The sequence below is a fragment of the Elephas maximus genome, chromosome 16 (assembly GCF_024166365.1).
Source record: "Elephas maximus indicus isolate mEleMax1 chromosome 16, mEleMax1 primary haplotype, whole genome shotgun sequence".
Lineage (NCBI taxonomy): Eukaryota > Metazoa > Chordata > Mammalia > Proboscidea > Elephantidae > Elephas > Elephas maximus.
This window is the reverse complement of record NC_064834.1, coordinates 1,851,634-1,864,147: the sequence shown is the minus strand read 5'-3', so window position 1 is coordinate 1,864,147 and position 12,514 is coordinate 1,851,634. Positions and strand designations below refer to the sequence as shown.

General features: G+C 46.3%; 1 long non-coding RNA gene across 1 annotated transcript; it reads right to left on the bottom strand.

The window, feature by feature from the left end:
• Window positions 1-9,561: 9,561 nt before the first annotated feature.
• On the bottom strand, window positions 9,562-12,161 carry LOC126059300 (uncharacterized). Its single transcript, XR_007513412.1, has 4 exons — window positions 11,661-12,161; window positions 11,006-11,129; window positions 10,278-10,322; window positions 9,562-9,978 (listed from the first exon to the last, which is right to left on the bottom strand). It is a non-coding gene; the product is annotated as an uncharacterized LOC126059300 (long non-coding RNA).
• Between the last annotated feature and the right edge of the window lie 353 nt (window positions 12,162-12,514).

Genomic DNA, 12,514 nt, shown 5'->3' with positions numbered 1-12,514 from the left:
TTTGGCAAGTTTGATTATAATATGTCTTTGTGACTTTCTTTTGGGATCTACCTTGTGTGGAGTTTGATGAGCTTCTTGGATAGATATCTTCTCATCTTTCACAATATCAGGGAAGTTTTCTGCCAACAAATCTTCAGAAATTCTCTCTGTATTTTCTGTTATCCCCCCCGTTCCGATACTTCAATCATTTGTAGGTAATTCCTCTTGATAGAGTCCCACATAATTCTTAGGGTTCCTTCATTTTTTTTAAATTCTTTTATGTGATTTTTCCTCAAATATGTTGGTGTCAAGTGCTTTATCCTCAATCTCACCAATTCTGACTTCATTGCCTCAATTCTGCTCCTATGACTTTCTATTGAGTTCTCTATTCTGAAATTTTATTGTTAATCTTCTGGATCCCTGTTCGTTGTCTCTCTATGGATTCTTGCAGCCCATTAAATTCGTCATTATGCTCTTTTCTAATCTTCTTAAGTTCCTCTAAAGCTTTGTCTGTGTGTTCCTTGGCTCATTCTGCATTTTGTCTGATCTCCTTTTTAATCTCTGTATATTAATCTACACTACCTCTGATAATTCCAGTAAGTTTTCTTCATCTGGAAGATTTCTTGATTGTTTTGGGGCTTGCTGAAGCCATCATGATCTGCCTCTTTTTATGATTTGATACTGACTTTTTTTTTTTTTTTTTAGTTGGAAATTCTTGTGGCATAGTGGTTAAGAGCTACAGCTGCTAACCAAAAGGTCAGTGGTTCAAATCCATCAGGTGCTCCTTGGAAACTCTATGCAGCAGTTCTACTCTGCCCTGTAGGTTCGCTATGAGTCAAAATTGACTTGACGGCAATGGGTTTGTTTTGTTTTGTTTTTTGGTTGTCTCCAAGCCATTAATAAGTTATTGTATTTATTTGTTTTATGTTTCCTTCCTTGGAAACTCTATTGGGCAGTTCTACTCTGTCCTATAGGGTCACTATGAGTTGGAATTGACTCCACAGCAGTGGGTTTGGTTTTTTTGGTTACTGTGTCCCAGCTTCTTGTTTTGTTTTGATATTCCCAAATAGGCTGCTCAAGTGAGCTAGTATGATTATTGGAGCCTTTGAAGCTCTAATGTCCTGTCACCAGGTTGTTAGAGCTGCTACTAGGTACATAAGCCCAGAAGTCCATTTGCTTTTCTTGTACGGGTTCAGCTCAGGTGTCCAGGTAGTTGGTCACCAAGTGTGTGGTACAGGCTCTCACCTACAGTCTTTGAGGAGCAGGGGTGATTGGTGTAGGCACAGATATCTGGCTGCAGTAGGGGTCACACCCCGAGGAAGGCAGGGGGCTTATAGCCACCGCTGAAAGTGTGTGAGAAAAGCATGTCCCTGTTCCCTAGAGTGCATAGGTGGGTGACTTTTGCAGCCAGACTATGGGCACCCAATGCTGTTGGCTGTAAGGAATGGGAGGCACCACTTATCCTTGGATCCCTGTCATGGGTGGTTAAGTGGCAGAGGTGGAGCCATCAGTCCTCAGGCCCTTGATGTGGGTAGGTGAGGACCCTACTTAATAGGCAGAGTGGTGTGAAACATCACGACCTGCCTCTCCACCTTATAGCTGATACAGTTGAAGTTAGGCTTCAGGTATATACCCTGTCGTACTGTGCTAATGAGGGCCTATGGTGTTGAAATGGGCCCGCACAGGTCTATGCAGGGTTGAAAGGCATTTGAAGTCTGTGGACCCCTTATGCCTGTGTCTAGGAAAAAGAGCTGTTTCTGCTCTGAGATCCCAGCTTAGGGGAGCTAGCAGATTATTTTTTCCCTGTTTGTCAATTTGTTCCTTCTCCAAGGCCAGGAGAATGGTCCAGGACACTTAACAGGTCCTACTTCCAGACCAGGGGAAGCAGCTATCACTGAAGCCAACTTAGACCTGGTGCAGAGTGAGGAGGAGTCAGATAAAAAGAGGTGTTTTTTGCACCTTGCAGTAGACTAGATGTGAGTACCTATCTTCTGCCAAGCTCATCACCTAATGCTAATTCTGGAGGCACGAGTGGACTCTCCACCATTTGGTCTCTCCCAATGTGGAAAATGCAGCCTGAATCCCACTTCTTGCCTCACTGCACTCATGCCAGCGGATCCAGCCTGTGGGCTGCCAGTTCCTACCAGGTCAGGCCTGGCAACCCTTTGCTGCTTCTGAACCATTTCTTTCTCCCCCTGCCACCCAGCCTGATTCCTCAACTTGGCCTTTGATGTTCAGGGCTCCTAGATTGTCATGTATAACTGATTCACTCTCTTTTTCAGGTCTTTGTTGTAAGAGGGACCACAGGAAGCATTTGACTATTCCACCATCTCGACCCCACCTCCTAATTTCTTTTACTATATATTTTTTAATTATTTCTTTGGTGGCTGTCCTGCCCTAAGGATTACAATTAACATCTTAGTTGGTAATAATTTAGTTCAGATTAATACAAACTTAATTTCTATAGTTTGTTTTTATGGAGAGATGGACTTTTGGAGTTTCTTACTCCACCATTTTTACTCATCCTCAGCTATTTATTTTAAAAGATGTGAGTTTTCTATATTTTATTAAGCATTTACTTTTTTTTCCCCAAGGGAGATTTGGGGAATATATATTCCATAATATTGCTGGAATTAAATATCACCAATCGTTTTTCAGTACACTCCAATTTGGTACCCTATTTCACCCCTGCAATGAATCTGCTCTTAAGTTACAAACAACTCTCATTTGCCAAATCCAGTGAACACTGTTTTCTTCTCAACTGTCTAAACCTCTTAACATCATTCAACAGAGTAAAAATGCTAACCTGTCTTGGCTTCTGTGATTTCACATTTCCCTGGGTTTTCTTCCACCTCTTTGCCCTCATTTTATTGGCTCCCTTGAGAAAATCTTCCTCCTCCTTTTCCTCCTCCTTTTCCTCTTCCTCATCATCCCAGATGCTAGAGAGTCTCAGGGTTTGGTCCTGGCCTCTTTTTCTACATTCTCCATTGCATAGTAGTCTACCACAGTTATATCTCCAGCCCAAGACTCTTCTCAGGACAACATAGCCTTTCATTCAACTCTCTTCTCACCGTATCACCAAGATGTCATGATACCATGAGATCTCGTCTGGCTATAAGGACCAGCAATGCTGACAACTTGGATTTGACTTAAGTTGCCTCTGCTTTGGCCCTGCTAATAATCCAGAAAAATCAGAAAAGCAACAAATAGAGTAAATGGGTGTAGTCCATGCAGAATTCTGTTTGGTTTGTGAATTTCAGAACAAGGGTTCATTGTATTTACTATTTTCCTACTAGAGTATAAGCTCCATGATTGCCTATTTTGTTGACAGGGTTAGATGAGCACTGAGAAAGGGTAGTAGAATTTGGCAACTAGATGCTCATTGGAAACCTTCAAGAGAACAGTTTCAATAACATAACAATGGTAGTAGGCACAGAGACCACACCATGGCAATGAATATGAACTGCCCCATTGAGAAGCTTACTCGTGAGTGACATGGAAGCCTTAAGAGAAGGATGCGGTCAGCAAGGATAGACTAAAGCAAGGCTGTGTGCTGGCAACAGACACTCACAAAGACCAGAGTTGTACACTCATATAGGAAATGAATTTTGGAACAGATGAGGATGAAATAAAGGTTGGAAGGAAAGAAAGGTGTTTGTCAGAGGTAGGATGACCTCATCCATCAGCACCTTCTAAGGGGCTGGGCTTACTCCTAGTCATGACCAACAAGAGCCTCACCCCAGCAATATGAAAATGGACTGTGGAAGGCCAGAGCCATGGTCTGGAATGATCACCTATGATTTCTAGTTTGATATATGCATTCATTTGGTTGGTGGCATAATTTGGGAAGAAGGAAGAAAATGGCATCTGTGGGAGAATGGGCAAGTGGAGACAGAGCCATCTGTGCTGACCGAGAGTAAGGAAGTGAGAGAGGAGAAGAAGAATACCAGAGCATGGCATGAGAGCTGCGATATGGGCATTCACTAGAAATCTGTGGGTTGCAAGTCACAGAAAGGCAACCTCAGTCAGCTAAAGCCAAAAAAAAGGGGTCTTGTTGGAAATATATGAGATTTACAGAATCCTTCGGAAACTGTGGAACCAGGCTTAGAAAATAGACAGGAATTATGGTGGCTCTAGAAGACCAAACAGGAAAAAGCATAAGGCATAAGGATCATCTTCTCCCAGGAATAGCAAGGTCAGGACCCCTCTGCAGGTCACCTCTACTGTGCTAGAAAGTACTATTGTCACAGCAGGACATTGTCACTGCCCTCAATGCTGCAAAGTCAATTCTAACTGTCTCTCAGTATTTTCACAACATACTGCTGATTGGATTCATATCCAAGCAGAGGCATCAGATTGGTCGAGCCTACCGAGGAAACGAGCAGACCTAGTCCATACGGCTTTTTTGAGGGAGATGGGCCCTGCCTCCCACCAAAGTACACACGCAGTGGGGAACTACTTCAAAACAGGAAGAGCTAGGTATTGTACAGCCAAGTAGCAAGTTCCATTCCACTACAATAAAATGAGTGGAGGGGAGGTGTAATTTTGAGAGTAGGAGAGACTTAAGTCTCTCAAGTGTGGGGAGGAATTAAAGACGCAAGAAGGCAGGAAAACAACTCGAAGAGCAGGTGGAGGTGATGGGCCCAGGAGCACAGGTGGAGGGGAATCAAGAGAAGGGCTGGTCCAACAGGGGAGAGGTGTGAGCCAAGAGAGAAGGCAACTTGGAAATTTCCATTCTTTCTGCCTGTTCCAAAGTCTGCCTTTCCACAGCAAGCAGGTGTTTTCACAAGGGAAAAGACTCATTTTTCAGTAATGTTACAAACCTGACCAAATGGTGGTTTATCACTTTCTAAAATCTGACTCCTTACCTGTGTTCCAAACCAAAACCCACTGCCATCGAGTCAATTCCGACTCATAGCGACCCTATAGGACAGAGTAGAACTGCCCCATAGAGTTTCCAAGGAGTGCCTGGTAGATTCGAACTGCTGACCTCTTGGTTAGCAGCCGTAGCACTTAACCACTATGCCACCAGGGTTTCCCTACTTGAGTTCAGAGTAGGGGAAATCGTTACAGCCCACTTCCTTGGTGAGTAAGTGTGAGGGCAGGAGCAGCCATTTGAGTCTGGGCAGTGGCTGGGTCCCCACTCTTGATTTCAAGAGAAGAGCTGACAGCTGCCTGGAACCTTGATGGGTGTGTTCCCAGGACCCAGAAACACAACTGCTCCACCAGTGAGGTCGATGTTCCCCTCCTCTCAGCCTCTGGGACCAGAAGCAGGAACACAGCCAGGGAGCCTGACCTGGCCCAGGATGTCATCTCCACAGCCCCAGGCTTGGGTCATCCCTGCTGCCTTCCCAGGCACCCTTAGGAAACCCCACATGCTCACAGTTGGACCCGCCTATGGTCGGTTTCACACACTCTCTAATAGAAATATCCTTTCTGAGAAATCCGCAGCAAGACTTTGCAGCTGAATAAATCCTCTCTCTCAAAGCCACTCAGTTAAACAGGGGCCAAGTGGAATAAAGTTTCTTTGGTGAGTAGTGTTGGTCTAAACCCAGTGATTGTTGTTAGATGCTATCAAGTTGGTTCCAACTTACAGTGACTACATGTACAACAGAATGAAGCACTGCCCGGCCCTGCACCATCCTGACTATCCTTGCTGTGTCCGAGCCCATCGTTGCAGCCAATCAGTCCATCTCATTGAGGGTCTTCCTCTTTTTCACTGAACCTCGACTTTACCTAGCACGATGTCATTCCCCAGTGACTGGTCCCTCCTGATAACATGCCTAAAATATGTGAGACAAAGTCTTGCCATCCTCACTTCTAAGCAGTATTCTGGTTGTACTTCTTCCAAGACAGATTTGTTCGTTCTTCTGTCAGTTCATGGTATTTTCAATGTTCTTTGCCAACACCACAATTCAAAGGCATCAATTCTTCTTTACTCTTCCTTATTCATTGTCCAAATTTTGTATGCATATAAGGCGATTGAAAATACCATGGCTTGGGTCAGGTGCATCTTAGTCCTCAAAGTGACGTCTTTGCTTTTTAACACTATAAAGACATCTTTTGCAGCAGATTTGCCCAGAGCAATACATCATTTGATTTCTTGACTGTTGCTTCCAAGGGCGTTAATTGTGGATCCAAGTAAAATGATCCTTGACAACTCCAATCTTTTCTCTGTTTATCATGATGTTGCTTATTGGCCCGTTTGTGAGGATTTTTGTTTTCTTTATGTTGAGGTGTAATCCATACTGAAGGCTGTGGTCTTTGATATTCACCAGTAAGTGCTTCAAGTCCTCTTCATTTTACAGCAAGCAACATTGTGTCGTCTGCATAAAGCAGGTTGTTAATAAGTCTTCCTCCAATCCTGATTCCCTGTTCTTCTTCATATAGTCCATCTTCTCAGATTATTTGCTCAGCATACAGGTTGAAAAAGTATGGCAAAAGGATACCACCCTGACACACATCTTTGGTTCCCCATGCACCCAATTAAGTGTTCTGGAATTCCCATTCTTCACAAAGTTATCCATAATTTGTTATGATCCACACAGTTGAATGCCTTTGTATAGTCAATAAAACACAAGTAAAAAATGTTTTTAGTAGTCTATGCTTTCAGCCAAGATCCATCTCACGTCAGCAATGATGTCCCTCGTTCCAAGTCCTCTTCTGAAACCAGCTTGAATTTCTGGCAGTTCCCTGTCGATACACTGCTGCAACCACTTTTGAATTATCTTCAGCAAAATTTTACTTCCATGTGATATTAATGATACTGCTAGATAATATCTGCATTCTCTTGGATCCCCTTTCTTTGGAATGGGCACAATCTGGATCTCTTTCAGTCAGCTGGCTAGGTAGTTATCTTCCAAATTTCTTGGCCTAGACAAGTGAGCACCTCCAGCACTGTATCCCTTTTAGGGGACAGCCCCAGCCAGGAAAGACCCTCACTGTGCATCCTGGCAGATAATCCAAAAAACTGACATGTAGCCCTTTCCAGATTCATGAGTTTATTCGAGGCAACTTACTGACATGGGCAAGCAGCTACTCTCCAGTGGCGGCCTGCTGGAGTATTTTTCGCAACCACCTAGCAAGAGACCCAAGCTTAGATACCATTCCAGCTGGGACCATGGCTCATTGTTTTCCCCCACGTCCTTGGGAAGCCAGTGTTCCCAGGGACTTCAAATCCAGGCCCAAATATTTTCCTTTTTGTTGCTAAGGCATTCTTCGGCCTTGGCTGCTGGCCCAGTCATGCCTTTCCCGGCCTTGTACCTTAGCCTGAATCCATCCGGAATTCATCCCCAGCATGCTTCGGGGAAGAGCAAAGCTGATTCCATTAGGGAGGGGATGCATATAGCTAAATGGCATTACCCTACAATCCCTTTGCCGAAACATCTCAGTTGGTATTCTGACAATTCCTGAAGACTTGTTTTTCACCAATGCCTTCGGTGCAGCTTGGACTTCTTCCTTCAGTACCATTGGTTCTTGTTCATATGATACCTCCTGAAATGGCTGAATGTCAACCAATTATCTTTGGTACAGTGTATTCCTCTCATCTGCTTTTGATCCTTCCTGAATTGTTGATGATTTTACCCATAGAATCCTTCAATATTGTAATTTGAGGCTTGAATTTTTTCTACAGTTCTTTCAGACTGAGAAATGCCAAGTGTGTTCTTCCCTTTTGGTTCTCTAACTCCAGGTCTTTGCACATTTCATTATAATTACATTTCTTGAGCTGCTCTTTGAAATCTTCAGCTCTTTTACATGGTCATTTCTTCCATTTGCTTTAGCTACTCTACATTCAAGAACAAGTTTCAGAGTCTCTGCCAACATACCTTTTAGTCTTTTTATTCTTTCCTGTCTTTTTAATGACCTTTGCTTTCTTCTTTTATGATGTCCTCCCACACCTCGTCTGACTTTCAGTCATTAGTGTTCAATGCATCAAATCTGTTTTTGAGATGATCTCTAAATTCAGGTGGGATATGCTCACGGTTTTACTTTGGCTCTCGTGCACTTGTTTTAATTTTCTTCAGCTTCAGCTTGAGCTGGCATATGAGCAATTGATGGTCAGTTCTGCAGTTGGCCCCTGACCTTGTTCTGACTGATGATATTGAGCTTCTCCATCATCTCTTTCCACAGATGTAGTTGACCTGATTTCTGTGTATTCCATCAGATGAGGTCCACATGTATAGTCACCATTTAAGTTGGCGAAAAAAGGTGTTTGCAATGAATAAGTCATTGTTACTGCAAAATCCTATCATGCAATCTCCAGCGCCATTTCTATCACCAAGGCCAGAGTGCTTACAGAGGCCTAAAAATGAGGCCCACGAGCTCTGTTGGTCCATTCGTGGCCTACAAAGAGATGAACTGCTCAGAACCCCCTCCCAGAAAGCACCTGCAGCTCAGCTGCGAGGAGTAAGCTCAGCCAACAGCCTCCAGCTGTTAGCTCCTCTTGGGTCGGCCTCCTATTTCAAAGCCATCTTCTCACTTTTCTTGGGTGGCCCTCAGCCAATGACTGCATAAGGCTGTATGGCCAAGTTCAGGCTCTTCTGGGAGAGGCCCTGGCCAATGACCGTGCAAGGCAGTGGTATGTGGGACCAACCACTTCCACACAACGGGATTCTGCTAATAGACAGTCACTGCTTTGGACCTCCCAGTTGGGCTGGCAGCGACACTGTCAGGTTTGCAGGGTACTCTGCCTCCCCCACCCTCTCCTGACTAGGTGCTTATTCCAAATAAAACTCTCATCTCAGCCTCTGCTACAGAGAACTCAGCTGATACACCACTCATTCATCCATTCAACACAAGCATAGTAAGCACTTCTTGGACATTTAGGTGCCACAAAGTTAAAGGTGAATTGTGACAAATGTGACCATAGAGGTTGGAACTAAAGGTTGTGATGTCTGAGCCAACTTGGTGCCGCGAAACCTCCTCTCCGCCCAGACCATGGTGCAGGACTTTAGGGAAAATTCCCAAGGGTAGAGGTCACAACTACAGGGCTTTGCAAGCAAAGCCTCCACACTCTGCTCTTGCTTAGGCTTTGTGTCTGGGTGGTTTACCAGTGCCCAGGCCTGAATACGGCATCTTTGTCCCTCTGCCTCTCTTTCCAGTACCCCAGGGCCCTAAAAACCCCAGGAAAATGAGATTCCAGGCTCAGACCCAGTCTGGGGGCTTGTGTCACATATGGGAGGGTGTCCCATGGATGGCAGTGTGTGGGCAAAACAAGCTAAAAGCCAAGCTGAGTGTTTGATGGAGGTCTTTTCCCTAAGGGTCCAGAATTTAGGCCCAAAGCACAGGGTTGAGGCCAGGCACAATGGACCAGGAGAGCAGCCCTGCCCTCTGGTGCAGAGCGACGTTCAGTGCCCACATGCCCACAGGCAAGACCAGTACATGCTGCGAGTACCCACAAGGTCCTGCCCTCTGGGGCAGTGTGACATTCAGTGCCCAAGTGTCCACAGGCAAGACTAGTAAGTACATGCCCAGAGTACTCGCAAGGCAAGGCCAGGAAGCAGTAGAAAAGCTCACCTTCCGTGAACCCTGCACAATTTTGCATTTTAAAAAATCAAAACAGAATGTATTTTAAATTCAGAGTATTTTTATTTTGTGTTTTGTTTATAGTTTAAATTATAGGCAAGGGGGCAGACAGGGCTTGTTCTGATAGCAGGTCATTTAGAGGGCTCCTGTGGCCTCAGGCATGGGTGACAAGGAGCTACTAAAGGTGCCAAACTCTAACAGTGAGCAGGGAGCGACAGTGGAGCAGGATCTCAAAGGATGCAGAAAGTGTGGAAGGCGAAGAGGGGCGGGCAGAGTGTAGATTCGATGGGAAGGTTGGCTGTAGCCATGAAGTCTATTTCTCACTCTCATAACCATCCAACACGTTTGCAGGTTGACAGGGATTCTCAGCTCCATGCAGTCATTCAGAGACCGAGGTCAAGAGTGGTGCCACCATCTTCTATGTGGCACTTCCAAAGCAGCCCTATCCCCATCAGCTGGGAAAGGGAGAGGATCCTGGGGAAGTGCCAGAGGTGGAGTTTTGTGGGCAGGTCTGGCCATGGTCACATCACTGCTGCTCATATTCAATGTCCAGGACAAAACATAGCGTGTCTGCACATGCCCAGGATGAAGAGGAGAACAGATGTGGGGGGACAGCCAACACTCTCTGCCCAGAGCAGGAATCCACAGTGAATATGGTGGGGATGGGGCAAAGGCATCCTGGCAAATGCTTAACTACTGGCTCTCTGAAAGGAAAAAAAATTTAAAGCCCTAATTATAGCATGTGCTAATTTCCTTGGTATAAACACGCTTACCATGGTCACCTTCAAATTTCCAACATGGTGTCACTGAAGGTGGAGCTGGGAAGAGATGCAGAGTGACAACTCAGTATGTAGTATTTCCACTGACAGGTACAAGAGAAGTAAATAGTTAAAAGAATTAGGAAGTGATGAGTTTTGAATAGTCATTACCTTTGTTTTAATACAATTCATTTAATTCTAAGCTTATGTAACGTCTAAAGGTGGCCATGTTAAACAACTGGCTTGCAAAATTCCTGAAAATTTTACAACCAGCTCTCGCTGATTGGTACGGGCAGCTGGCCCTGCACACCACTGGGAATCGGTGGAAGGAGAAACAGGAGAGGAGGGCAGGAGCTGCCCGTGAAGACCTGGGCAGCAAGCCGGGGAACTGCAGCTTTGGCTTCCTCGCCAGCGGTGACAGAGAGAGCTCTCAGTGGGCCGTCAGAAGGCGCTGGTGCTCACGACCACTGGGCAATCATCTCAGAGTCACTGCTACCGTCTGCCTCTGGATAGCCTGCTCTGGCCCTTCCTGCAGCTTCTGGAGCTGGGAAGCAGGGCCCTACTCTCTCTATGGCACCTTCATGCAAACCAGAAAAAGGCTCCCCCCCCCTTTTTTTTTTCAGGGAGTACAAGCCCTAGTGCTGGAACACCTGGCCTTGCCAGCCACGCCCAAGCTGGATTTCAGCCCCCACCTCCCCCTCTACTGGGCACTTTTATGCAGTGCACAAGCTACACAACAGTACCTGTGGCTCTGTGTGGACTGGAGCTGCCTTCCATTGGGGCTGGAGGCAGACACACCGTAGAACTTCCTGATCGGGAGACTGATTGGCAGACATGCCCTCCGTAAGACGAAGCGTCCTTGGTGGCCTGCAAACGGCATGCTGTTGTCTTCTCAAGCGGTGCCTGTCACTCCCGGCTGCACGTTGCATCACCTGAGGAGCTTTTGCAGCTCCTGATGACTAGGGTGCACCCCAGACTGTTAAGTCAATCTCTGGGGATGGGACCCAGGCACTGGTTTTAAATGCTCGAGGTGTGCAGCCCAAGTCCAGAACTGCTGTTTTAAAGCATCCTGGCTCTGGATCAACTGATGTGGGTAACTGTCCCACCCACAGCTATGCATTCAGCAGATGCCTCTGGAGAGTCCTGTTCTCTCGATTCACCCCATCCCCCTTCAGAGCCTAAGGGTGCCTGGCCCAGAGCAGCCCTTAGAAAACACTGAATGACAGAACGAACAGAATGAATGGAGACACGGGCCACTGCCAGGCAAGGGCAGTGGCAAGGGGGCAGCCCAGGGCAGTGGGAGGGGCCCTCTCTCTGTCTCTGCTGCTGACCAAGACCTGTGTCTCCGATAACTATGAGCCCAAGAGACAGAAAGGGCCACATGAACCAGAGACTTACATCATCCTGAGACCAGAAGAACTAGTTGGTGCCCGGCCACAACCGATGACTGCCCTGACAGGGAGCACAACAGAGAACCCCTGAGGGAGCAGGAGAACAGTGGGATGCAGACCCCAAATTCTCATACAAAGACCAGACTTAATGGTCTGACTGAGACTAGAGGAATCCCGGCGGTCATGGTCCCCAAACCTTCTGTTGGCCCAGGACAGGAACCATTCCCGAAGACAACTCATCAGACACGGAAGGGACTGGACAATGGGTTGGAGAGAGATGCTGATGAAGAGTGAGCTACTTGTATCAGGTGGACACTTGAGACTGTGTTGGCATCTCCTGTCTGGAGGGGAGATAGGAAGGTAGAGAGGGTTAGAAACTGACAAAATTGTCACAAAAGGAGAGACTGGAAGGGCTGACTCATTAGGGGGAGAGTAAGTGGGAGTATGGAGTAAGGTGTATATAAGCTTATATGTGACAGACTGACTTGATTTGTAAACGTTCACTTAAAGCTCAATAAAAATTGTTTAAAAAAAAAAAAAAAGACCTGTGTCTCCCCACCTTGGTCTCAGGAAACCATCGTGTGAAACAGATAGCCTTGCACAGCTCTGGTCCCCACACCCTCAGCCCAGAGGGACCTGGACCACCTGGGCCCTGCTGAGCAGGGTGGGTGAACTTCAGGAGGAGGGGCTCTGCTAGTCCTCCTACCTTGGCCCTGTGGATCCTCTTCTCCAAGATGGTGCCGGAATGTGCAATGGGGGGGCGGGGAGGGAGAAGGGCAGGAGCTGCTGTGCCCCCCTTCCCCAGCACTTCTGGGGCACAGAATCGGGATTAGCTCCTGTCCTTTCCCAGCTTTACTTCTG